The 27,405-nt window shown below is 34.0% G+C and overlaps 1 long non-coding RNA gene across 1 annotated transcript; it reads left to right on the forward strand.

Annotated features, from left to right (window-relative positions):
- The first annotated feature begins 22,951 nt into the window (after positions 1–22,951).
- LOC110696484 lies at positions 22,952–26,625 on the forward strand. The gene is made up of 2 exons (XR_002506294.1): positions 22,952–25,541; positions 26,072–26,625. It is a non-coding gene; the product is annotated as an uncharacterized LOC110696484 (long non-coding RNA).
- The last annotated feature ends 780 nt before the right edge of the window (positions 26,626–27,405 follow it).

Raw genomic sequence — 27,405 nt, forward strand, 5'->3', positions numbered from 1 at the left:
CATTCGTTCCTAGTGACGGGAGCAGAGCCTTCTGCCGCCTGAGCAACTCCAACCGGGTTGCCGACTGGGTTGCTTGGAGCAACTTGGATGTTATCCCGTTCCTTCTAATCCCTGGAACGGGTGTGCTTTGTTCTGAAGGACCCGTCTAGGGCCACATAGGTGTCGATTCCGTAGTCATCACCACTTTCATGGTCCATCTGGACCTCAGGCTCGGCCGAGGGCCACCTGTCCTGATCCGGTGGTACAGGATTAGAAGTCATCTCAAAAGTATTCTCCCCACAGACGGCGCCAAATGTTTTGGGGTTTTTTGATGTGTCCTGCGGGAGAGTTACAATTCCGAAAATGCCCTTTGCCGCCTGTACCTGCAAAACCACGAAGATTCCGGTTGGTTGGAGCTCTGCCTCCGACGACCAAGTCAGTTACGTACAAGAGGAAGATAGTGCGTAAAATAGTGAAATTACTTCTCGCGTAATGGGAGAATTCCGCAATTAATATTGCTCGGTTTTTGTGTAAGTCTTTAAGAATGTATTGCATTGCCCCCATTAATGAGGATAATCCCACTATTTATAGTGGGGTGACTTGGTTCCCTATTTAGGGTTCCTGGGACACGTGTCAGCAGGGGATTGGAGCCCTGCTGACCAATGGCTTGGTGCCACGTGGCGCTCAATCATTGGGCCACGTGGCTGGGGTATATTTACCCCAAACAGTATTGTCTGATTGTATGAATGGTTATTCTTTGATTGCCTTTACCCCATAAGTTGTTGAGTTAGTTAATGGCAAAATATTTGGGTTTGTAATCTGCGTAGTGTAGGTGTAAATGGCACTGGCAGATGAAGTATTGTTTTTGTCTGGTGAGGAAGGGGAGTTGCAGGATGATGTAGAATTCCAGGATGATGTAGTTATGTTGCAGGGTAATCAACAAATTGTTGAGCTTTATGTAGAGAGGAGTGGTGACAGTGGAGGATATTGCACTCCAGATGAGCGGGAGGAGAAGGGTGATGTGTCTATGGTGAACAAGATTGTGTTAGGGTGGATCCTCCTGAAGTCGGAATGATTTTTGAAACATGGCAAGAAGCTGATATTTTTTATAATGCATATGGTAAGCAGGAAGGATTTGGGGTGGCGCTTGCTCAAAATGCATATAAGATTGTGCAAGGAGTTAAGGTAAAATGTGCCGCAACCTAGAAATGTGATTGTTTTGGTAAACCAGATACTAGAAAGAGGGTTACAGGGAAAAGACTTTCAAGGGAGTTACAAGGGGAACCCGTAGCAACAAAAAAGTCAAAAAAATGCGGTTGTGGTGCAAACGTGTATGCTGGATTGTTGGAAAATGGTAAATAGGAGTTGAAGAAAGTGGAGTTGAAGCATACTAAACATATTCTAACCCCATCTAAAGCATTGGTTGTTCCAAAGCACAGGATGGCTGAATTGGAGAGAATGCCTTATGTTAGGCGAAGGCTTAAATTTGGTGATAGTGTTGGTATCAGTTCCTCAACAATGCGTAATATGTTGGCCAGTGAGAGGAATAGCCTAGACAATATGCCATTTACTAAGAGGGACTTGCATAATTTGCGAGCTAAGCAGAAGAAGCTAAAATTCAAAGATGGTGACGTAAATGCGATAATGAATTATTTTCAGATGATGCAGAAGAACAACAAGAATTTCTATCACATGCAGTGGTTAGATTCAAATAGGGGTGCTTTAGGATGTGTTGTAGGTCGATGCTAGAAGTCGAGCTGCTTACGAGGATTTTGGTGATGTCGTGTGTTTCGATACAACTTTTTTAATGAATAAATATGATTTGCCATTTGCAAATTTTGTTGGTGTAAACTATCATGGGCAAACAACATTGCTTGGCTGTGCCCTAATATCTCGGGAGAATACAGAAACTTTCAAGTAGGTGATATTATAATTTTTCATCCCAATAACTTCTGTTTATAAGCTCAATTTTGCATTGCTTATTTTGTTTTCTTTATTTGTCAAATGTTATATTAGGTGGGTTTTTTTCAACCTGTATTGATGCTATAGGGGGAAATCCTCCCATGGCTATTGTAACACCCCTAAATCTTCCTCTACGGAAATACTAGTACAATACGTATAATTATACCGTAGAGATAGACTTAGGCGTATTATCGCCGCGTGATTACGCAAGGCTACTCAACTACTAACCAAAACCAATACTTTGCAGCGGAAATTCAGACTCTTTATATATTAATAATAACTATAAATAGAAACCTTCGTCATGAGTACTCATAATTAAACCAAGACCAACAATCCTTATCTAGGTGAAGAACATTCCCGGGACTCTCATATGCTCAATTCTTGACTCCACCTGAAATTAGTCAAGACTTCTTACCATTACGGTAAACAAGGCGAACCAAAACAAATAAAAAATACGGATTAGCAAAATATGTTAAGTACGATAAGTGCAAGATAAGTAAATTCAATTTATTAGCAAACATGCTCTTAAAATCAATTCCAATAATTAATCCAATGAACTCCAAAACTCATGATTTCAAATCAATTCCAATAATTCAATAATTCGATAAAACGATTTATAAAACCAATTCCTCTTTTGAAAACTAGTTCTCAAATATTCTCAAAACAATTCCAATAACTCAACAACTCAATAATAATGATTAGTAAAATCAATTATTTTCGAAAACTCAACCTCCACTATAAGTGTGCACACCCCCCAAGCTAGTCTCCTACTATTTCAAGGCTATTCTTGAGGAAAGACTAGGTCATACAAAATCCATAGTCTTCAATGAATCCGCATAGTGGGATTAATATAATAATCATGCTTGTAAAACTTTTATAATAATTCAATAATTCTCATGAAACTCCTCTTTGAATAAAATCAACCTTTATAATAGAATTACTCAAAAACTCCTTTTGTATTTAATTCAATAAGATTTTAAAATCAAACCCTTTTAAAAAATACTTGAGAATTAAATCTCATATAAATAAATTTTCAAAATCAATAACTCTTCCTTTTATAAACCTTTTTAAAAACCCTTTAAAACAATCCAACATACTTTTTAAAACCAAATTCCCTTTAAATATAAATAATTTCAAACCATTCAAAACATGATATTAATCAATCCTTAAAAAATACATTTATCAAAACAAATATTAAAATCAATTCCTCCAACCATACTTTATTTCATAAATCATAGTTCAAATCAATTTATTTCAATCACCAATAAAATCATATAAAACATGCTATTCAAACTAATCACTTTCAAAGGTATCTAGCCACCTAAATGTACCTTGATTTCGAATATCAATCAACACTTCGCACTGTCAAAGTTCAATCACAAATACACCTTGCAATTAACATAACCTTAAGGTTATCACAACATCTTTAGACATAAACCTAAATCTAATGTGCATGGACTATAAAACTCTTTTAAAAATAATACTTTAATATATAATTATAGCTTTAAAATAAGTATTTACATTTTATAAAACTAACCATGAAGAAAATAAAGGAATAGGATTAAAGAGAATTGAATTTGCGTTGGAAACAATAGGCAGAACTTGCAGAGGCCATAACTCCTTCAATATAACTCCGAATTGGGTGATTCTTGAGCCTAACCTCAAGGAGTTTTCAAGAGGAACAATTTTCCATGAAATAGAAAAACCCCAAAACCGACAGAAGTTCCATAAAATTGGCTCCAAAGTTATACGGGCTTATTATGTATAAAAAGAGTAGAAAGAAAAGTACGAAAAGGTTTAGGGAAAAGAAGAGTAAGAGAGAAGAAGCAGATAATTGAGTTTTTGGTGTGAAGAATATGAGAGGTATGAGGGGGTATTTATAGTCTAGCTCATGCAAGAATTATGGTAGGAGAATATAGGAAGAATTATGGTAAATTGGTTAAAGGAAATTACTTGGAGAATAAAGCTAAAGAATTATGGAAAGTCTAGGTTATGGTGATTAAGTAATGAAGAAATAAGGTAAGTATGTAGTGATGAAATATTAAATGGTAAATGGCTTTTCTTGGGGAATAATAAAAAATGATTTAAGGTAGGGAAATAAGATGATCAAATATTTAGGAGATGGAAAATAAGAATTAAGGAAAATAATAGAATTGAGGAAGATAATTAAAATACAAAAATTACCAATATAATTTTGCTCAAAATACAATATGGTGGCCAAAAATTTGAGCTTTCCTAAGCTCATATTTTTGGAACTCCCTTTAAATATTTAGGCAATTATTTTGCTAGTTTTTAAGGAATAAAAATGATTGTGTAAATAATATATTTGTATAAAATAATTAATTAGAAAAATACCAATTATTCACTAATTAATTTAACTATGAAAATCAGATTTTCTACACTTAGATAATCCGATAATCCTAGGTAATTATTTAGGGAAATTTGGCCCTTTTAAATTAAATAAGAAAATATATTTTAACCGTTTAACACCATTACAGGCTCTTCAAATCCTCCCCCTTTCTTCAATAAATTGGGGTCTTAAAAATTTTTGCGACTCTGTGAATTTGCAAGAGATGGATTACTGAGCAATTGCTTCAAGGTCTAGGAGCACTACAAATGGTTGCTTCACCTAGGTGAAGTTGAAGCCTTGTAACTGTATTCCTCCCAGAAATTCCGAGGTCAGATTTTCAGATTCAATTTCAAACCCAAAGAAGCCTTATTACAAATGTAGAGAAAAGGTCGGGGGCTGTGGTTTCTCTGCGTGGGTCACTGAGGATGGTGTCATGAAGAATGAAGCTTCTCCAGATGATGACATTGCTGAAATTCACAAGGTTGTGGGAGATATGTATAGTTGCTTGAGGAACGTTTTGAAGATATTCATTATTGTTCAAATCATTTGTGTCATTATCTTGTTGAAGTGATGTATTTTTCTAGTAATTAATTATGGAGGTTGATTGTAATGTTTTGGGTCCAATTATGAATGGAAGATGCATTATGCTTATGTTGAATTTCCCTGAGTTTATGAATAAAATTGGTGTTTAACTACTATATGTGTATTACATTTCAATCCCTTCGGTTTATTTGGTTTTTCCATCTGTTATCCTAAAATGGTTGAAGCTATTGAACAAAAATATTGCAAAAATTTATGCCAAGAACAAAGTAAATTATATAAGAAGACAGAAATTCCACCAACAATTAATTCAAACAGCAAATATTTTTGATGCAAAACATATTTAACAAACAACATTCAAACAACAACCAATTTTTCAAACAAAAAACATTAAATCTAGTACAAAATTTGAACTTTAGTTTACTACTAAAAAAAAGCTACTCATGTTCAAAAAACCAAACCCCTACATTTTCTCTTTCCCTTTGTTGTTGTTCCTTGGCTTGGACTTAGATGGCTGAGAAACTGGCTCTGGTTGGGAAGAAGATGTAGTTAAGCTTTGTGTCTGCCTCCTGGTCATTATCTGCATTAGTTGTGAAGATTGAGAAGCAACATTAGCAGTGGTTGGCTGGGATTCAGATGCAGCAGCAGTTGTCTTCTGTTTTTTCTGGTTTTTAGGCCGCTTAGTACCTTATGATGCTTTCTCCTTTGCAGTCATACCACCTTCGCATGTTTTCTTGTTATGGCCATATGCTTTATAGAGTGAGCATTTGATAGTGGTTGAAGTTTTTTTTTATTCTGGTTCATCATCAACTCTTCTTCTCTGTCTTGATGGTCTTCCTATTTCTCTCCTCATTGTAGGAGATTAAATTGTTAGCTGGTCAATTTCTGGTCAATGCTCAATGTCTGGAGCTAAGTTGATAGCATGTGAATAACATTGTTTGTAGGCTGCAACTGAGTACCATGTGCTAACATACTTATGAGGATCATGTCCTGCAGCTAGTATAACCCTTAATGCATGCCTACAAGGGATGCCTGAAATTTGCCAAGCCCCACATATACAACTTCTATTATTGAGTGACATCGGGAGCATTGACCTACCCTCTCTTATTTCATATTCTTCCTGTTTACTCTGGAAGGCCTTGCAAATTCTTGAATCATTGATCAGCTTTTGAATTCTCTTTATAATGGTAGGACATGGATCAGAATCATTCCAATATTGACATTTCTGTCTTCTAGTTGACATCCTTACCATACACATTCTTCTTATGCCTGCAAAAACCACAAATAACTAAGCATACAATTCAACATATGAACCAAGTTAGATATACAACAATCAGGATTAGGTTAGACATAAAATTTTACCTTCCAAAAGAGTCCGAATAGGTCCCTGCATCTGTCCACTCCCAAAGTGGCATTGAAATTCTCCACAAAGTTAGTTTTATTCTCATCTGTGCATATCTTTGAGTCAAATTTGTGTCTTAACCACTTCTGTTGATCTCCTAGATTAGCTAAATATATTAGTGCCAAGTGGTTTGTCTTTTGAATTCTTCCTCGGTTTCCCCCTGTTGCAGACTCATGAGTTCTGCAGTAGTCTTCTCTCGGCGGTTTGCCGTGGAAAACTTGCTCCTAAATTTGGAGGACAGATCATCCCACCCTGTTATGGAGCCTTGCTTTACTCCCTTGGAGATCCACGCTTGCGCGACCCCCTTGAGAGTGGTTGGGAAATATTTGCACCAAGTCGCTTCGGATCTGGGGCAAAGATGCATATGAGTCTCATACGAGGCCACATGATCCTTCGGATCCGAGGTCCCGTCATATGTGATGTGCGACGGTATTTTAACCGTGGGCACGCGCTCTTCCAGTATCCATTGCTCGAATGGTGAACTGGCGGGTAGCATAACGGCCTTGCCCTTGTTCCTGGCCGAAGGGACCGCGCTCCGCCCTCTTAGAGAGGTAGGAGTGGTTTTCGTCCCTGGCTGGGAAGTCTGGGCCTCGGCTGCAGGGAACGAGAGGCGACTGTGCACGCTCGGTTCCTTGCCGCCGAGTCGGTCGAGGACGCTTCGGCGAACAGTCTCAGGTTCTCGGTGAGTAGATTCTGGCCGAGAAGCTGAGCTGCTGCTCTTATGCATTTCTGGTCGTGAGGATGAGGATCCTTTTAAAAATTGAGGGTTCTTTTTCCTCTCTTTTTCATTCTTCCAGGTATCCTCTTCCCACTCTTCCAGTTCCCGGAAGGAAGGAAGCTTCCCACCATCATGGTCTAACTTCCTCCGCTGATGCCGGGTATGTGGAGGAGTTCGATCACGAGGTGGTGGCATATTTTGTGCCCTCATCGCCTCCATGAGTACTGCCAGCGCTCTTGCCACCTCTTCCGAGCTGGGCCCCGTCACAGGGGTCCTCGGCCGAGTATGGGAATGAGGGCGCACAGCCGATGGTTGGCTTTGGGGCACTGAATGTGTCCTATGATCGGACTCACCCCTGCTAGACCGAGAGTGACTCGGCCTATGATGAGAGTCATGAATTACGGGAGAAAGGGAATCCTCCTTGTATGATCCTCCCCCCGAGCTGGCACCCTTGGGAGAGTTCCGGTCCGGCGAGGGTGATGGTGTAGGGATTTTAGGCTTTTCGGCCGCTCCTTGACGGAGGCTTTTGCTCTTGCGGTTCTTAGCCATTGCTACTAAGATACTTGCAAGATGATCTTGGTTAGAAATTTGGCTTAAAGATTTTTGAAAGTCTTCCCCACAGACGGCGCCAAATTGTTTCGGGTGAAAACAATGGGACCTTGCCGAAGGTCCGCTGAAACGGAGAAGACTGGATTCGGTCCAAGTTATGTTGGGCCGAAGGTTTCCTGCACAGTAAACACACGTAAACTAGCCTCGGGGGTGTTGCCGAGGAAGGCCCCTCCGATGCTAAAGTCAGTACAATGTGTAGAAAGAGAACACTATGCAAGAGAATTTGTTGCTTGAGGCTTTATTTGAGTATATGAGAATATATGAATCTATGAATATATGTGAATCTGTGAATGAATGCATGAATGTATGAATATTGATGGCTTTTATACCTCTTCATACATGGAGAGGTTGGGCCTTAGCCCAATTGGCTTGCTTTGAGGGCTGACCTTTGACTTTAGCACAATTGGAGAGTTGAACCTTGACCTTGGGCTTTTAATTGGATCATTTAATGCCTAGGCCCAATTGGACTAAATTGGACCCAAACAATTAATATACTTTTATTATTGATTTGTATATTGCTATTATTAATATGTATACTACTATTGCACATCCAATAGTGATGGTGGTGGAAGGTGCGTTAACCTCACCCACCCACCATAATTTAAAGAAGAAGAACATGCTGACTTTATCTCTCCTATAACTTTAGTATTAAAAAAATGAAGGTATTCTGAATTTCTATCTCTTGGGGTTAGGGAGGGAGGAGAGAGAAAGAGGGTGAAGGGAAAGAGTAGTGCAAAGTTCAACAGTTTTCCGGTGTGTGGTGAACTGAGCATTCAAAGAAGAAGAAAGAGAAACATAAATTTTACAGCTTGCACATGCAGATGCAGTAAGTTTTAGTGAAGTTATCGTCTTAATAAATCTGGAATGACGCTTATACCCCTAGGTATTAGGCATGAAGGTCCATACCTGATAGTGGTCCACCAGGTTTCGGATTGTGGGTTTTGAAATTTGAGTAGAGAGAGAGTGAAACTATCAAAGTGACTGTGAAAGAGTAAAAAATAGAACCACGGGTCCAAAATTTTGAACTGGAACCGGACTTAGCTAGACCGGCTCCAAACCAGTTTCGGTTCCAAATCCAAGTACCCGGTTTTTTTTTTGCTCACCTCTAGTCTTGTCTAAAGATGAAAATGGGTTTAGAACCCAACCTATACCACGGTGGATCCGACTAAAATTTTAGGATTTAGGTCTTATTTAGTAGACCCAATGAATTTGGGGCAAATTTGGGCCTAGAAGTTTTTGGCTCGGGTCTAGGTCTGATGATTTTGGACCCAGACTTGACACAAATCTAATTGATAGAACATATCCATTATTTTTATTTTTAATATTTTCTAAGATTTAGTCAAGAAATTAATATTTGCATGGAGAAAGACATCAAATTAAAGGCTTTTTAATTCTTTTGTTGGACTATTATATGCTAAATTAGTTATAACTTTTATATTTGAAATTATACAAAACTTGGGTTTAATGATTAATTTTGGTGAATTTTTATTTATATCGCTTCTTTATTTAGTAGTTGTGTTCACACGTTAACTTTGTTATACACATAAAAATTGCAAAAATAGAATACTACACATAAGAAAATCGAAACCAAATATATTAAGGATCCATTTTAGACCCTAGACCTGCTAGACTTAGTGGATCTGGATATTGGTTTGAATATTTTAGACCCTATGGGTCTGGGGCGGGTTTCCAGCTATATAAAAAAATATGTCTGGATTTGGGTCTGACCGTACCTAACTTAAATACCTTCCATTACCACCTCTAGTCGTGTTTGAGGATATAAATATCTTTTTTTTCTCTGAGCCCATAGACAATGAAATTAAAGCAAGATGTATGAATTCTTTGTTATTTCAAAACCTAGACTATTAATAGTACTCCATATAAGAAAAGTTTATAGTGGCAAGGTACAAATTTGGGATTTTTCCTCACATACCCCTGAGGTATGACCTATTAACTCATACACCCCTGAGGTTTTAGAAACTTCTCATGTACCCTTAAATTCAAGGGTAAATCACCCATGTTATCTTACTACTAACGGAATGCTAAAGGCGTTAACTCTAATTCTTTTTAACGTTAATTAAACACCTAAAATTGACTAATTAACTCTATAATTGATTAATTAACACTAAAAATCACCTACCTTTTATCCTTGATACACTAATCACCTCCATGATTCCATTGACCACCATTACAGACCACCACCACACCTACGCACATACCACCATAGACCACCCATGCAACCACTGCACCCACGCATCCACGCAACCACCGCAATTAGGGACAAATTGGGGTCGATTTTGGGTTGGGGATGAATTGGGGATCGGATACAATTGGGGACGCAACCACCATCTCAAGACAAAGACGTTTTGTGCTGTGGCATTGAACTTCATAAAATTAGTCAATTTTCGTAGAAAATAGATAGGCCACTTAAGAAAGATCACTTATGAAAATCAAGACAATTAGGTTTGGTGATAAAATCAAGGCAATTTTCATAGGATAAGGATAGAGTGAGAGAGATACTACTAAAGAAACATCACTTAAAAAGATATTAAGAAAATCAAGAGACTACTTAAGAAAGATCAGTTTAAAAAATCAAGGCAATTAGTGTAGGGCTGACGTACCCTCTAAAGTAGTCCATTCCAACCAATCCAAACAATAAGTTAACTTAGCCACCACAACAGGTGCTTGAAATATTGCCTCCTCCACATCTTCTGTTGCATTCTTTAAAACTACATCTACTATTTCTTCTTCCATGGCTACTTCTACCTTCAACCTTTAAATCCCATATTTCATTACCTCCATCAAATGACTGTACACCTCACAAAAACTATGATCATTTGCAACTATAGAAGCTACTACTGAATTTTCCTTCTGTACACCTTCAAACTAACAAAATTGACACATGAACTTTCCATAATTATATAGAATTAGGCATAATCTAAATTATGAGCTCTGCAATTAGTGCAATCTGTATGAGAACCAAAATAACAATTAGCTTTTAGAAAAACCATAATGAACGTTCCAAGTATACAAAAAACTTAATATCATACAAACTATTCCATAGTTATACTTTAACCTTTACAATCAATATAACTTTGGATTGGGCCAACTATTTTACAACATAGTAAATTTACATTAAAATATTAACAATAAGTCTTGTGTAAGGCGGGTGTACGTTAATTTTATTATAAGGGTAACTTTAACTGTTTTTTTATGGTAACGTTAACCCTTTAAAGGATAATTTTTAATTTGTCGTTGGTTTGAATTTTATTTTTATGTGTAATTTCTTATATATTCATGAGTACATACTATAAAGAATAATATGATTAATCGAATTCATTATAAGTTTTTTATAAGATAAAATTTGTTATTATAAATAGAGGTTCAATATGATCTTTGAACACACAGAAATTAACCTAAAAAGTCAGCAGAAATTTTGTGAACTTATGCAATAATCAACCCTCTTGTCCTAAACACTCACCCTTTAATTGTTTGTTCTTACGGTGGAGGTTCCTGAACAAGAAGGAGTCCATAAGTATTCTAAACGAAGATCTAGCAAGAAAAAGTTGTAAATTCCCAAACACTTAGATAAATCACCTTTCTTTTCTTGCGTAAACAACTTTTAATCAATTAATTATTGTTGTTTGATCACCTTAAATAAAATTTAATTAATTAATTTGACATAGTATTCTTGCATTAATCAAGACTAGAATTTAAATAATTAATTGATTGTTTTATCACCTAAGCCAAGGCGAATCTTGTTTCATTTGTTCCTTTCACGAATTTGAATTAAATAAGAATAACGACATTCGTTGCAATGTAATCTTTATGTGATTAACGTGTGTAAATAAAATCAATTAACTTAGTTTTAGGTAGCACGTTGCATATATTGTTTGGTAATGAAATTGTGAAAAAAGAAGAGCTAGTAGAGGCCGCACTTGGGTTAGAATAGCGATTCCTCTCTAAAAGGAACGTTATTTTAGTACCCTTGCTCCTGAACTCATTTCTTGTACAAGTAGACCGATTTGGGGATGGGTAAACTTATGAATCATGCTAAATAGCCCTTGAACCCTACTTGAAAGAAAGGCATGAACGAGGTTCATAATTTTTCCTAGAACTCATTGGCGACTCCCTATTAGTTTCTTACAAAAATGCGTAATGATAGAATCAATTCTAATTAAAGGTCCCCCAAATAGTCAGGAATTCAAATCCTTACACACCCTAAAAAGTGTAAGGTCCTAGAATTTTAAAGGGAAATGGGCATAGGGGAGAAGGATCCCTTACGATGGGCACACCCTCCTCACATTAGGCTCATCATTGTATAATTTTCTTTTTAACTTTAACTTCAGAAGTAAATGCAATTGGAAGATGAATTAGAAAAGAAGGTTCTTATTTTGCAACTTTGCATATCAACAGTTCAATGAAATTCTTGTGAGGGGTCATATATATATGTTGTCTGTTAATGGTGTTTCGAAGTCTTAAACACACTTGGGCCCTATTCTTTTGAGTTGTTTTGCTCTGCTCTACTATGCTGTAATATGCTCTACTGTAATCTGTTCTGCTCTGCTGAAATATGCTCTACTCTGCTCTGCTCTGTCCTGCTCTACTTAAAAATAATAATTAATATTTAATAATAATAACTAATATTTTATAATAATAATAATTAATATTTTATAATAATAATAATAATAATAATAATTAATATATAATATTAATTGATAATAATAACTAATATTTAATTATAATAATTAATATTTTATATTATTTAACACATTTTCTAAAATTATAATAATTAATATTTTATATTATTTAACAAATTTTCTAATTTTATAAATAAAGTAAAAATTCTAAAAATATCAAAGAATAATAATAATAATAATAATAATAATAAGAAGAAGAAGAATAAGAATAAGAATAAGAATAAGAATAAGAATAAGAATAAGAATAAGAATAAGAATAAGAAAAAGAATAATAATAATAATAATAATAATAATAATGATAATAATGATAATAATAATAATAATAATAATAATAAGAATAAGAATAAGAATAAGAATAAGAATAAGAATAATAATGATAATAATAATAATAATAATAATGCGATAATAGTAATAATAATAATAATAACAATAAATAATTAATGATAATTATGCGATAATAATAATAATAATAATAATAATGCTGAAATCTGCTCTGCCCTACCCTGCTCTGCTCTACTCTACCCTGTTTTGCTTTGCCTAGGAGCTCAAAAGATCAGGGCCTTGATGTTCAATCTAAGGTCAATTTCATTTAGGAAATTTCAATTTAATTATGTATACATCTCATAAAAGTAAACTAAATATCTCTAAAAGTAAACAAATCCTCTCTTAAAGTAAACTAATGCCAACAAAGAGGACTTTTTGTTGTTTGTGTGTTTAGTTGGGGTATGTGTGCTCATATCGTGACTCTGTTGTGTTTAATGAGCCATGGTAGAGCCTGGATATTGGAGTGATGGGGTTTGTTCAATTATTATTTGGTTTGGGATTATAAAAACTTCATTTATAGAATTTCTTGGACAGGAAGGAATATGAATAGGGCAGCACTTACGCAGCTAGGAGCTCTTGGGTGCCACCTGCTGATGTCAAAGTTTGTGTCAATTGAGATGCATCTAAATTTCAAAGGTAAGGGGCTTTGCTTGGGTGTTGTAATTAGGGATGAAAAAGGGAATATTATGGTTGTTATGGTGCAAAAATTAATATAGTGGTGCTTGTTGTCATAGCAGAATCCTTGGCTGCAAGAATGGGATAATGGTGTTGAGCAATTGTTTGTTGACTCTTTTCTACAAGATTTAATCCATCACCTTAGAAGAGGTTGATGTTATTTGATTATTGCTAATTTGGCACGCTAGCCCTGTTTTAGGAAGGAAAAAAAAAAAAAAAAAAAAAAAAAAAAAAAAAAAAAAAAAAAGGTAAGCATATACTACATTATCTTCCAATTATCAAAGTCAACTTTAATTTCCAAGATATATGTATATTTTATCAATTTCAAAAGTAAGTAGAAACCATGTTAAAGTAAAACAATTATATTTTAAAGTAATTGTTTTATATTACATGTTGACCTCTTCTTTTGTCTATTGCAAGTTCCTATTAACTTGCAGCCATCAACTAATATGGCTATGGTAGACCATCCACTAAATGGAAAGCTTATCCCCAATTTGTTCATGGATAATAGACAGGTAACCCTTCTGAATCTATTCTTTAATAACTCTCAAATTTCATAGAATGATCATAATCCTAATTCCTTAGTGTTCTCACTCTAAAGTAAATAAAAAAGAATCTAAAGTGAATAAAAAGGACTTTAAAGTAAACCTATTAGCTCAAGTGGTAGAGCACTATGTGGGTACATAGAGGTGTAAGTTCAATTCCTACATTGGTTATCTCTAAAACGAAATATAAAACTCTTTAAAGTAATTTAAAATGTCTCAAAAGTAAATAATAAATAACTAAATATAAATCAATTTAGCTCAAAGATATACGAAAAATTAATTGGATTTGATAATTAACGTCTATGGAAACTTTACTAACTTTCGAATCTGAAGCAAAGGAAATAAAAAATATCCCACTAACCCTTCAGAGTAGCTTGATCTATGGTCGTGGCATTTCACTCAAAACAATTTTTTCTCTGTAAGGAATGCTTATTAGATGGAATTAAGGGAGAATAGAATGGATTCTGCTTCTTTGTCGTCTCCTCATAATGACAGAGTTTGGAAGAAGATTTGGAGCTCATGTATCCCTCCTAAGGTGAAGATGTTCGGATGGAGAGCTGCTCATGGTGGTCTGCCAGTCAAGAAAGCCTTAGCAAAAAGACGTATGCAAATTGATTGTGCATGCTTGTTATGTGGGGTGGAGGTTGAGAGTATTGAGCATATGTTGACGCAATATCTAGCCACTCCTGTTGAATTTTGGTTGCCACCTGAGGAAGATGCTTATAAAATTAACTATGACGCAACTATGTTTGAAGATGCTGGGATTGGTCTTGGGTGTGGTGCGGGATTTTGTGGGTGATGTGGTTGCCTTGACATGCTGATTGCTGGAATATACAGGAGAATCATAAGATTTATGTTATAGAAGCATTGGGGGTCAGACATTCACTTTAGATGGCATTTGATGCTGGTTTAAGGAAAGTGGTATTAGAATCTGATAACATCAAATTGATCAAGCACTTGCAGCAGCGCATATTTGAACCTACTGCCTTCGGGCAGATTGTTAAAGCCATTATGTGTTTTTCTTCTTTGTGTTCTTCTATGGTTTTTTCTCATGTGAAGAGAAAAGGTAAATATTGTTGCACATAAACTAGCTAGATTAAGAAGTCCTTTGATGTCATGAAAGTGTGGATGGAGGAAGTACCTGTAGAGGTACTTAGTGTTGTAATTGCTGACTATGCTTCTTTGCCTTAATAATATTGCTGCTATTTTGGCAAAAAAAAAAAAAAAGTTACTCCCTCCGTCCCATAATACATGAGATGTTGGACTTTTTTTCACTATTCTTGTATTAGGTTTCACCATAATTTTTTTACTAACATAATAAAAATATATTTTCTCATAAAATATGTTGTTAAATAGGTTCTAATATAAAATTTCATAATATAATTTTAAGATAATTTTTATTAATATTTAATTATATAAAAATAAAGTCAAACTAATGCATTGGCATGTATGCAATGTTTGATTTTGTCATGTATTATGGGACAGAGGGAGTACAAGAAAAAAGTATATGGAGCTTATGGTAAAGGCCAGTTGTCAAATTAAAACTAGATAAAACAATACCGAAAGCAAATGAAAAAGAAAATGAAAAAAAATTCTATTGTATGTGTATAATGAAATAATTGAAAGTGAGAAATGAGCATAAACACCGAGTCATATATCCTCTTATATCTCCCTAAAATTGGATAGTAATCAACTATGAGAGAAACATATGAATTGTGGTTGAAGTAAAGTTTTCAAACTAAAAGTAAATAAATAAGTGTAAAAAGTAAAGAATTTTATTTATTTTTTTCGGTAGAAAATGAATAAAACATCTATAGATTAATTTCAACTAATAAATAAACCTACGTGGGAATCGAACCCACATCCTTTGCTGATAGCTTGTAATTTTGTATGATTTTAGAGTGATTTTGAGCCATAGAATTGTGAGAAATCAATGCCTTAGTTCACTAATTACTCTATTTTTAGGCATTTTTTGTGTATCATATGCTTCACGGGTTTGCTAGTGTTTTGGTGCATATTTAGGTATAAAGATGGCACTTTGAAACTTTTGGACAAAGAAGAAAAGAAGTTAGAGACAAGAAGAGGAAATAAGGGAGCTATGGAAGAATGAAAGAAGCAAGGAAAAGTGTCCAAGAGTGAAATAAGAGCATTTGAAAGGGTTTTGGAAGGATTTTTTCACTAAGGTCAACTTCAAATGACCATAACTTTTTTTCTACTCAAGTTTTTGAAGTGATTCAAATTGGAGATTAAAGTTCATCTCAAGAGCTTTCCAACAACTTGTTACATGCCTTATTCCAATGAGTAATGAAGAAGTTATGACCTTCCGAAACGAAGGCTGTTTGAAAAGTTGCATGTCCGTGCCAGTTGATGCACGTCCGTGCAAGGTCAGGCAGTAGCTACTCTTCTCATTTTAACAGGTCAGCACATCCGTGCAACCTTTGGCACGTCCGTGCTGACCTGTAGACGGGCCGATTCATGTTTTCTCCGTCGTTTTACTTAGGGGTTAGCTTCATTTTTAGGGGAGATCTTCTTCTCCCTTAGTCTTCTTAGGCTCTTTCTCTTAAGTAACAATGTAGATCTATAATTAATTAGTTATTTTAGCTTAGAATCTCTCAAACTCAAGCATCGTAGAAGATAATTTCAAGCTTTATTCTCTCAACTTCAACATTTCTCCTTAACTTTGAATCTTCAAGTAGTAATCTCTTACTCTATTCTCTTCTTAATTTTCTATTTTTTTATATGGTTATGTGAATCTTAATTTTCTCTTAATCCTTGTTATTCTTGCATGCTCAATGTTAGAATGTTACTCTTATCCATGATTTGTGAGTAGTTACTTAGCTAGGGGTTGGGTGAAAACCCAACTAAGCCATGGGTTGATTAATTTTGAGATGTTTTCGTGTTCTATTTGGTTTGAAGATTGTGTTCTCATGAATTGATTGTTTGCAAGTGTATTTTGGTGGCCAACTTTATACTCGTGTACTTCACATTCTATACTTGCTTTAAGAAATGGAGTTGGATTGTGAGTCTTCTCTTGTGTGATTAGATTATACTCCTTTCATGAATGTGGTTGCCTTGTTTCAATGATTAGGATGCTTTAGTGTAGTAATTTCGGTGAGAAATCCCAATTATTTGTGCTTCATGCTATCTCGGAGCGATTGAAAGACAAACTCAAGTTAGAAACCCACTTCCTATCATTGAGACTTTGTTTCTTATCATGTTAGTTGATTGGTCTAGGAAATTCTTAGTGTTGTGGCTTTGAAAGAAGGCAACATTGAGTTCCCATTCTATCACCCATGTATGTTCATGATTTATCCTTGTTATCGATTATTTGGTTTGTTTGGTGTTGAACCCCATTTATCCCTAGTACTTCTTTCCCTTGTAATTTCTTTAGTCTAAAACTAGTTGGTCCATAAACTTCCAATCCTTGATTCGGTCTAGCTTATTACAATTAACACTTATCGGTGATTCCCCTTAGTCTCTGTGGAAGAATGACCCTTACTTATCATTATGCTTAGGTTAGTGGTTAGTTAGGTAGTTCGACTCTAGGGTGTTTGCCCAACGACCAAATATCCCTTCTGTCATTTGCGCATTTGCACAATGCTCTACCAATTAAGCTAGTAGGTTAGTGTTGTCAATCAATTTAATAGTACCAATTGTACATAGAAAATAACTCATGTCAAGCAAGGTAGTAGATTATTTTATATAAAACATTTGTAGTAAAGAAAAGTAACTCAAAAGTAAACCAAACGATCTCAAAAGTAAATAAAATAATCTAAAGTATATGTACTAGGTGTTTACCAATTTCTTAGCATAAGCATCATAATTTATAATTGCATAAATTTAATTAGTCCCATGCTAATCCCAAAAGTATCTGCTAGACTTAAACTCTCTACGAAAACCTGTCCAACTACGGCCCTGCCTAATTGATTAGGTGGAAGTTGTCATACATTTTGAGGACAACAGAGGAATTACAACAATGGGATCAGTAAATTGTTGGAGTATGTTAATCCCATAATGATATCCTACTGCATTAGAGCCTATTGTGAGGTTTATGCTTACAGGCATGACAAGGAGTTTGTGAGTGGGGATCAAATGTATATACGCTTCACAAGTTAACAGAAAAGAGCTATCCGAGGCACCAAATATTCACCAGATACTACAAATGCATACAACCAAAATGACAAAGAAGGGCTTCAAATTACCAATGCTAACAAAGAGATGAGTCACATAATACAAGGCACCATAAAGAATTAAGCTAGTAAGATAGTGTATATAAAGTAAGGTAAAATTACTCAAAAGTATATCAAAAATCTCAAAAGTAAATAAAATAACCTATAAAGTTTATGAACACAATAAATGGGGTTTTTTTTTTTTTTTTTATCGTTCTTAGTTGCTCAATTAGCCAAGCTACTTTAAGTCCTCAAGCATTAGTAATATAGTAATTTGATGAAATCAAACAACAACCTATTCCGGTCTGTAAACTATACAAAGATTGTGACTATTCTAGTCTCTAATCAAAACCACATAACTATGAAAACCCTCATTTTAAGAATGACCACCAAGATAGTTGTTACAGTCATTCAAGTTAATAGAAAAATACACCCAGCTTTTTTGTTAAATAATTGTTTCTTATCATACATTGGAAAGTAAATGCAATTCCCCTAATTCTACAAAACTCATTAAACAATTGCTAACCCTAGGTCTGATCCATAAGACGACAATAATAATATATCAAAATTCCCACAAATTATTCGACAACATCACATTATAATCGATAACAGTCACAAATTTGAATAAAAAATGAATCAAAATAAAAACATAGCACTAATTTAACCAGAGTTAAATGAAATCCTCAGTCGAACAAATAAGAGAAAAAACTCAAATAAATAGAAAAAAAAAAAAAAAAAAAAAAAAAAAATCGAACATAAAATTACTAACACAACAATAAAAAAATCTGTAATCTAAATGAAAAAGGCAAAACACAAATTAATTAAAGAAAGATAGCAAAATCACTAATTTCAAACTTCAAATAATAACCAAAATTTAAAAACAAACGACTAATTAAATCAAATAGAAAAAATTAATAACTTACTTTTTCAGATTTAATAGAAGACGAAGATCTAAGAACAAATTAAGATAATTTGATTTGCGAAGAACAAAGAAAAAATTTGCATCAAAGAATTCAAAGGAAGAGAAAGAAAGCATGAAGAAGAGAGAGAAAGCGAAAAAGAAACGGTGGATATGTCTGGCGCTCAAGGTAGTCATTCGAAGAGACTAATTTCCTATAATACTAATTTACCAAAATGCCATTATTAAGTTAAAAATGCGGAGGGCATCTCAGTCGTTAGATCAAATGAATCAAGGGCTCAAATTAGTTCCTAGTTTCTATTATTCAGTTTGGGATCTCACATGATCTATATATCTATAAAATTTGCAACATAACAAAACCCACCCAAACCGAATATCACACATAACCTCTTTCTCTCTCCAAAAAAAAATTACCCAGCTTATTTCTCTCTCTTGAAGGTGGAACATCAATGGCTTGAAGCTTCAAGGATCAATACTTTCTCTCTCCTCTTGTTCACTTATACATAATTTTGGTAAGTAATTTTCGAATATCATGCCCTTAATTTTGTTTTTCGTTATAATTTTCGAATTGAGTTATCTCAATTTAGTATTCTCATCAAAATTTTCGAATTTGATGTTCTAATTATCAAATTTTAGTGTTCTGGAAAATTTTGAATTTAAATGCTCTTATTTTGGTTATTCGAGTTTGACATTATGATTTTTTCTAGATTTTTTAAGTTGAGTGTTCTCAATTTAGGATTTCATTAGAAATTGCCTATTACTTTTATGTTAATTAAAGCTAATTTTCGTGAAATTTCCAATTAAATGTTCTTAATTTGTAATTTTTTTGTCATATCATTCATCCTTAATGTTAAAAATTTGATAAATTCAATAGAAGATATGTAAAATGAGCAAACATAATTAAAATGAGCAAAACTAATATGAAAAGTAATATAGTAAAAATAAAATGAGCAAACAAAAATAAAATGAGCAAAATGAATTTTCTTTTTTTGTAATTTTGTTGTCAAATCATTCAACCTTAATGTTATAAATTAAATAATTTCAATCAAAGATATGTACAATGAGCAAATATAATTAATATGAGCAAAACATAAATAAGCATAATGATTTTGTGTTGTAAATTTGATATAATTAATAAAAGCTATGTTTTCTTTATTAGTGTAAATTGATATATGTATATTATATATATTGGGGGATTACTTTGACTAAATGGGCAACCATTATTGTATAAAAAAAATGAGCGAAAATTCCTTGGTCATATATCAAATGAGCAAACAATTCTTTGCTCATTTATCAAAAGAGCAAATAATTCTTTCCTCATTTATCAAAAGAGCAAACAATTCTTTGCTCATTTATCAAATGAGCAACAATCCTTTGTTCATTTTGTCAAATAAGCAAACATTTCTTTGTTCATTTATCAAAGAGAAACGTATGGTTAAAAATTTATAACATAGAAAAATAATTTAAAACATATGATAAAACCTATTGCTTAATTGGTAGAGCACTATGAAAATGCATAGAGGATGTAAGTTCAATTCCTACATAGGTTATCCTATATAAAAAACTAATAAAAAAAAAATCAAATTTGCACTAAATTATACGAGCAAAAAATTGGTTTGAAATGATTCATAACCATATAAACTTTGTTACAACTAAACTCTCACACAAACTTGTGTCTTCTAAATGAACCTACGTGGAATTCGAACCCACATCTTTTATGCATTTGCACAATGCTCTACCTGTTGAGCTAGTAGGCTAATGTATTTAAAACATTCAAACACACTAACAAGCATAACTTCACCAAATCACACACATGTACACAAATGAGCAGCCTACTGCCTACTGTCCATTCACTTACCGCCTACATCACACCACCACCATACACACATAGACATGAGCAAAATAATTTAAAATGAGCAAATTGAATTCAAATGAGCAAACTGAAATAAAATGAGCAAACTAATATAAAATGAGCAAAACACATACAGTAAAAATGCATAAATGAAAAATCAATTAGCAATTAACAAATTAATACAATTAAAATGAGCAAATACAAACAAAAAGAAGCAAAATAACACAATTAAAAATCACTACAAAATTGATAGGTAAAAACGCAACAAAATAAAAATCAAATGATGAGGTTCTCAGGTATAGCATAAATCAAATCATATTAGATATCATCACGAGATTTCATTTACTTGTACTTTAACATAAGTTGAGGTTCTCTAGTATAGCTCTTCAAATGTTTCATAGAAGGGGTGTGAAATTGAACTAAGCATCGTCATCAATTTTCAACAAAACATTAGGAAAAAAACAGGCACCAAATGATGAAGCAAAAAATTTACTGGTACATTTTCATTTCATCTTGGAAAAAACGTATTTGCTCATTTGACAAATATTAATTTTTGACAAAATGAGCAATAAGTATTTGCTCATTTGACAAATGAGCATTATATAGTTTGCTCATTTGATAAATGAGCAAAGAATTGTTATGTAATTCTATAATCTGTAATTTTTTTATAAATATCAATGAAGAAAGATCAACTTTTAGAAAATGTTTACCATTGCATTAACGTATCAAAAGTTATATGAACAAGATTAACACAAACACATTTGTGCCATTAAGAACATCATAAAAACTAATACTAATACTGTACTATACAAATCCTAAAAACATCATAACAATTGTCTTACCTCCTAATCTGCCTCATTCCCCTGTATACAATTGCCAAAATGTGATTCTTCCTAAATTCAACTTGTCTTATAGGCACACAAATAGTAACTAACATCAAAATAGTAACTCTTGCACTTTAAAGATTAATTCTCCCTTTTCCTAACGTGTTATGTTGGTATAGTACATTCAAGTAGTACAAATTGTATATTCAGCAGTGGCATATTACTCCGTAACACATAGATGTATTTGAAAAGGGCCTTTGCGAGGGCTCTTTTAGATCTTAAACTATCTGCAAAGCTTGTGTTTAGGATAACTTTACACTCAATTTACATTATTCATTGCACACCTACTTTAGTTAAAAGTTTGCTTTAAGAGACTGTCTCAGCCATCATTTTTTAAATATATATATATATATTATGTGAAGACGTCTTATGGTGAGAAGAAATCTCAGCCATCAATTTTTTAAATATGCGGTCATGATTATAAGATAATTACAAGTCACTTACTTCAATTCTCTGACTAAAACGAAAAAAATCGCACAATGATAAATTTAACGAAGTACTGGCCAAGCACAACTAATGATATGTCATCTCCCTCCTCTTCTCTCAACTCCCAACCTCCATTAACATACCTTTAATCTTGTCCAATTAATTTATTGATTGTGTTTTTCATAAGAATATTTTCTCTCTCTTCCATAATCCTTTAACGGTGGTACAGGGGGTTAGGATACTGATTGTTTGATGTCTGATTTTAATATTGAGAAATATGAAGAATTTTCATATCAATTTGGAGTTTAATTTGGGTTCTGCAAATCCTCTAATGTTTGCGTTATAAAACATCCACTCACTTTGAAGAGTCAAACAAATTAATGGGAATAGATTTTTTTTTACTTCTCTTATAATACGGAGTACAAATGTACCTACAATATTCGACTAATGCATTTATAGTGTATTAATAATGTATCTGTAGTATTCTGCTAATGTATCTAGAGTATTCTGTTAATGTATCTATAATGCTAGTATAAGAGAAGAAATTTGTTACGCCTACACTACTTTTCTTTTTAAACAGTCAACTGCTGTTTGAGTGCCAAGGGATGTGAATTGAGCTTGAGATAAAGAAAATCATGCCTTTAATTTTACTTTTTTCTCTTAATTTTTTTTATGTATCTGCCATATATACTTGATGTATCCTTAATATTTACTTAATGTATTTATAACAAATTCTTGATGTGTCTGGATTTGTCATGCTTCTCACCTTATGTACCGTTCTTAACGGATATATATATATATATATATATATATATATATATATATGTATATATATATATATATATATATATATATATATTGAAATGGGATCATATGAGACCACATCCCTTATGTGAGAACCATATTATATGTGAGGACTCATTATAACCGTTGGATCAATTACATGCAACGGCCACAATTAAATATCAATTAAAACTAGAGAAGCATCTGATTCAGAGGCAACAGTGGGAGTTGGAGTAGATTGTTCTGGAATCATCAATTTCCAATCAAATGTTCATCCTTTTTCATGCGATTTTACTCATTTATCTCTCTTCTATACTCTGCATCATCACGAAGAATTCGATTTTTTCGTGTTTATCAATTTAAATCAACTCGTTGTAGAAACCCCAATTTCAAAAAAATGAGCTCTCCAATGGAGATTTCAGTCCCTAAAGCCAAATCTACTGAACCTGAAGCCGAAACTAGTTGTGGTTAGCAGGACGTGGGTCTTTGTAGGTGGGATTATGTGTGGGTTTGGAGGAGGGTGGTGCCGTGGTGGGCAGTGGATACTGGTCGAAAGAACGAGGTGAGGAGTTTTTCAAAATTTCGAGTGGGTCTCCTACGGTGGCGATTGATTGATTATGTTCTTGATGTTGTACGCAAACAACCTGAGAATTGTGACTGCTTACAAGGTATTCGACGAAATGCCTCACTGAATTTTTTTTCATTTTTCTTTCATTTTTGTTTTAAATTTTGTGTTTTTGTTTTCTGGTGTTGGATCTGAATGTGAATATTTCAGAGCTCTAAATCTAAGTATAATTGCAAGAAATTGATTAAGGCTATAATTTTGTTGCTTAAGCTTGCTGTGTAGATGATCTGAACTTCTGAAGTGTGTATATGGGGTTGTTGAGAGTAGTTGTATTCTTTTGTTGAGACTAGAATACCAAGTGTCATGTCCCTTTGCTGATAGTTGTTAAATGTATTATGTTCCCTTCACCATGTTCCTCCTTTGCTGATTGAGTTTTGTCCCAAAAAAACTCTAAAATCAACATTTACTTTATTATCTATTTATTGTACTTTATCTACCCTCCATTTCTTGGACTTTGTATCCGTACTCATGTATATGCAGTTTTCAGAAGAGGCAGGCTCAATCTAATTCGAAGAGTCGAAGTGAGAAGTTGATGCGGAATCTAAGGTAAGGTTAGGTGTTTCGGGTTATGGGTTAAGTGTTTAGGCTAGGTGTTTACGTGGAAAAAGGTAAGGAACGGGAACGAGTTCCTTAGGGTGAGGAACTGAAGGTTTGATTAGCAAGGAACACTCGCAATACTAATCAAGGATAGGTATGGTTAGAGTTGAACACTCACTTTACTAACCATAAGACAAGCTAACCCCAAACACTTTGAGTTAAGCTCACAAACTCGAGTCCACGAATTCAAGTAACTTGAATCCACAAGTTAAAATAAGAAATAACACAAGGTATATTTCAAAGTTAAATATTTCATTTATAATAGTCTGATTACAAAAGCTAGACTAGACTTCCTTTTATAGACTAAGGAAGTAGTTACATTAATTAACTGACTTAGCTAATTTAAGAAAAGGAACTTAAAAGTTGCCAACAAAAGGGAACTCAACAGTCGCCACAATGAGCAGTCCCTCAATGTAATAGTTCCATGCAAACCGTCATACATTGAAGACTAATAATTGCTGCTGTTCCTTAACGAGTTCCTTAATCAGTTCCTTGGGGAACTCGCTGTAGATGCGCACAACTTTCTTCCTTGTAACGGCTGACAATTACAACTTTTATTACAGCACTTAAGCTAAGCTAATTACTACTATAAACTAAAAATAAAACATAAAAATAAGTAGTAATAAAAAGCAATTAAACTAAGGAGGTTATACTCCATGAATGGCGCCCAAACAAGTGAATAAAAACCCACTTGAATGCTTACTTAACGTGTGTAACCCCCTCTTTATTTCCCTTGTCTTGGCTGCCTTCAAATCAGAAAGGAACAAGGAATATTCCTCCCCCAATGCTCATGAAAATATCTAAGGCATCCAAGGCAAATTAATTCCATGCTTACTCATCCATCCAAGTCACGCATGACTTGTACAAAGACGAGGATATGTCAAAACCCATGCGTGGAACATGGTCAAGTTTGGACCCAAGAATGAACAGCCCATAGACAATAGGAGTTTGATTCTTTTGGACCCTTGAACGTGTGTTTGGACCACTTGACTCATTGGCTTGCACAAACTCTTGATCAAGGACCAATTCCGGATAAAAAGTTTAATCCTCACCAGGAAAAGGTTGCTTCTGGCTTTCCAATTAAACCCCCTAGAGTATCTCAAGCAACAGAAGATTCTGGTATAAGCAGGCATGGGCACCATCATAAGAGAGCATCACATTCAGAACCACTTGTTAACCCTGCACCATGGGTGAAGGCTGGGAAGAACTTGGATGATGCTCCCAAAGTGTTTAATGGGGCTGATACATCAACATTGTCTGGTCGAATGACAACGAGGAGGAGCTTCTTAAAGAATCGAGGACAAGAGAGAAAAGTCTAGTTCTCTGCAATCTAATGCTCCAAAACTAGTAGCGAGGTTCCTCGGATCATTTAAAGAATCGTCAGAGTCTATGAAGAGGCGAGATCAAGCAGATCAAAGGCAGGGTCTTGCAAGTTCTCATCAAAACATAGATGGAAGAAGTGGCAATAATGATCCTGTGCTTGTAAGTTCTTTCTTTCATCTGTTCGTTTAGCCGTACTAATCTTAATATATCATCCGTTCCAAATTAAATGATTCATTTATTTTATCACGTTTGCCAATGCATAAATTCAATCATAAATATCTCTAATTATCAGTAAGTAAAAATTTTACAAAGTAAAAATTATGTTTTGAATATACACATTGAGAGGAATCTAAAAAGTTTCCACATGACTATGCAATTTCTTATCTATAAATTACAAAAACTAGTTAAAGGTAGAGTTTGTGAATAGTGTAAAGTCATATTGTCTGTAGACTAATATGGAATGGAGGAAGTATTAGACAGCTTGATCAATTGCGTTTTGCAACAACCTAAAACCATTTACCCTTAGTTTAACTAAACTTGAGTAGGCATCCTCAATTTATATCAATTGTTTGTGCCTGTCCTTGTTTATGTTTCTCAATTAGTAGTTGCTAAATCAATTACTAGGATCAGCTTCTTTTCTTTTTCATTCTTGTGCCCGTAAACTTTTGCATTGTTACACTATTATTTAGCTTAGCTATGGGTCAAAGGGCAGCAAAATTCACTACTCAGGACCTCTAATAGTCCCTTCAAGCAACATGGATCAGATGTTGAAAGATCATGATCACCATATTCAAGAAGCTGTAAGGAGAATACGAATAGACAAGGCTAAACTCAGAAAGATGCAGGCTGAAGGAAAGCAGGTATCGTCCACTTCATTGTTTGTTGCTCGCCGCTGAAGCAGAGTAGGTAAAATCATTGTAAAGATTTAGAGCACAAATTTGGCTAGAAAGAGATTGCCGCAGAAAGCTGAAATATGTGATTTTTTTCTTCTAGAGCAACGAGTCACGTTTCATTTGGGAGAAATCTATTTTTTTTTTTTTTTTTTTTTCCTTGTACAGTTTTAACTTACTCAGTTAAGTTGGCTAATATAGCTGTTTTGCTGCCAAGCTTGTGGCTCCTCCAATTAATTTACAGCTCACATGTAATCAGCTATTTATCTGCAAATACTGTATCAATACATGACATTCTTGTAGTGTTAATGTTCTTCAGTAATATTAGCATACTAAGCAGTCAATTAACGTAATTGATAGCATCATCTTAGTGGTGGGTATAGATGCATATGTACAACTTCTCTACGTCGATGCAGCTGCAGAATGACAAATTTGGGTTGTTTGATTGCAAGATAGTTTATCAATTTTTCTGGCAATTATAATTTGAGTAAAGAAAATAATTGATCTGGGATTTGAAAATAATTGATTGCTTATTTCACAAATGAACAAATAAATACTTGTTGATTTAATGAATGATTAAAGAAATGTTTGTTCATTTGACAAATGAGCAACTAACTATTTGCTCATTTGACAAATGAGCAACTAAGTTTTTGCTCATTTGTTAAATTAGCAAGTAAGTATTTGCTCATTTGACAAATGAGCACCTAATTATTTGCTCTTTGACAAATGAGCAACTAACTATTTGCTCATTTGCTAAATGAGTAAAAAATTGATTGCTCATTTCCCAAATGATTATAAAATTGATTGCTCATTTCCCAAATGATCAAAGAAATATTTGCTTATTTTACAAATGAGTAACTAATTATTTGCTTATTTGACAAACGAGCAAACTAATGCACTAGTAGAAAAAACTAAAAAGGCACCCCCCTATGGCAGCGGTTCATGAAAACCGTTGCCAACTAAAATGAGCGCCAATTAAAATTTCAGAGTTGGCAACGGTTAACCGTTGCCAACTCTTTCTTTTTTTTCAAAAAAAATAAATAAATAAATAGGTTAGAGTTGGCAACGGTTAACCGTTGCCAACTCTTAAATTTTGGCAACGGTTAACCGTTGCCAAATACTTACTTTCTTAA

Source organism: Chenopodium quinoa, unplaced genomic scaffold, assembly GCF_001683475.1.
Source record: "Chenopodium quinoa cultivar QQ74 unplaced genomic scaffold, ASM168347v1, whole genome shotgun sequence".
NCBI classification, from domain to species: Eukaryota; Viridiplantae; Streptophyta; class Magnoliopsida; order Caryophyllales; family Amaranthaceae; genus Chenopodium; species Chenopodium quinoa.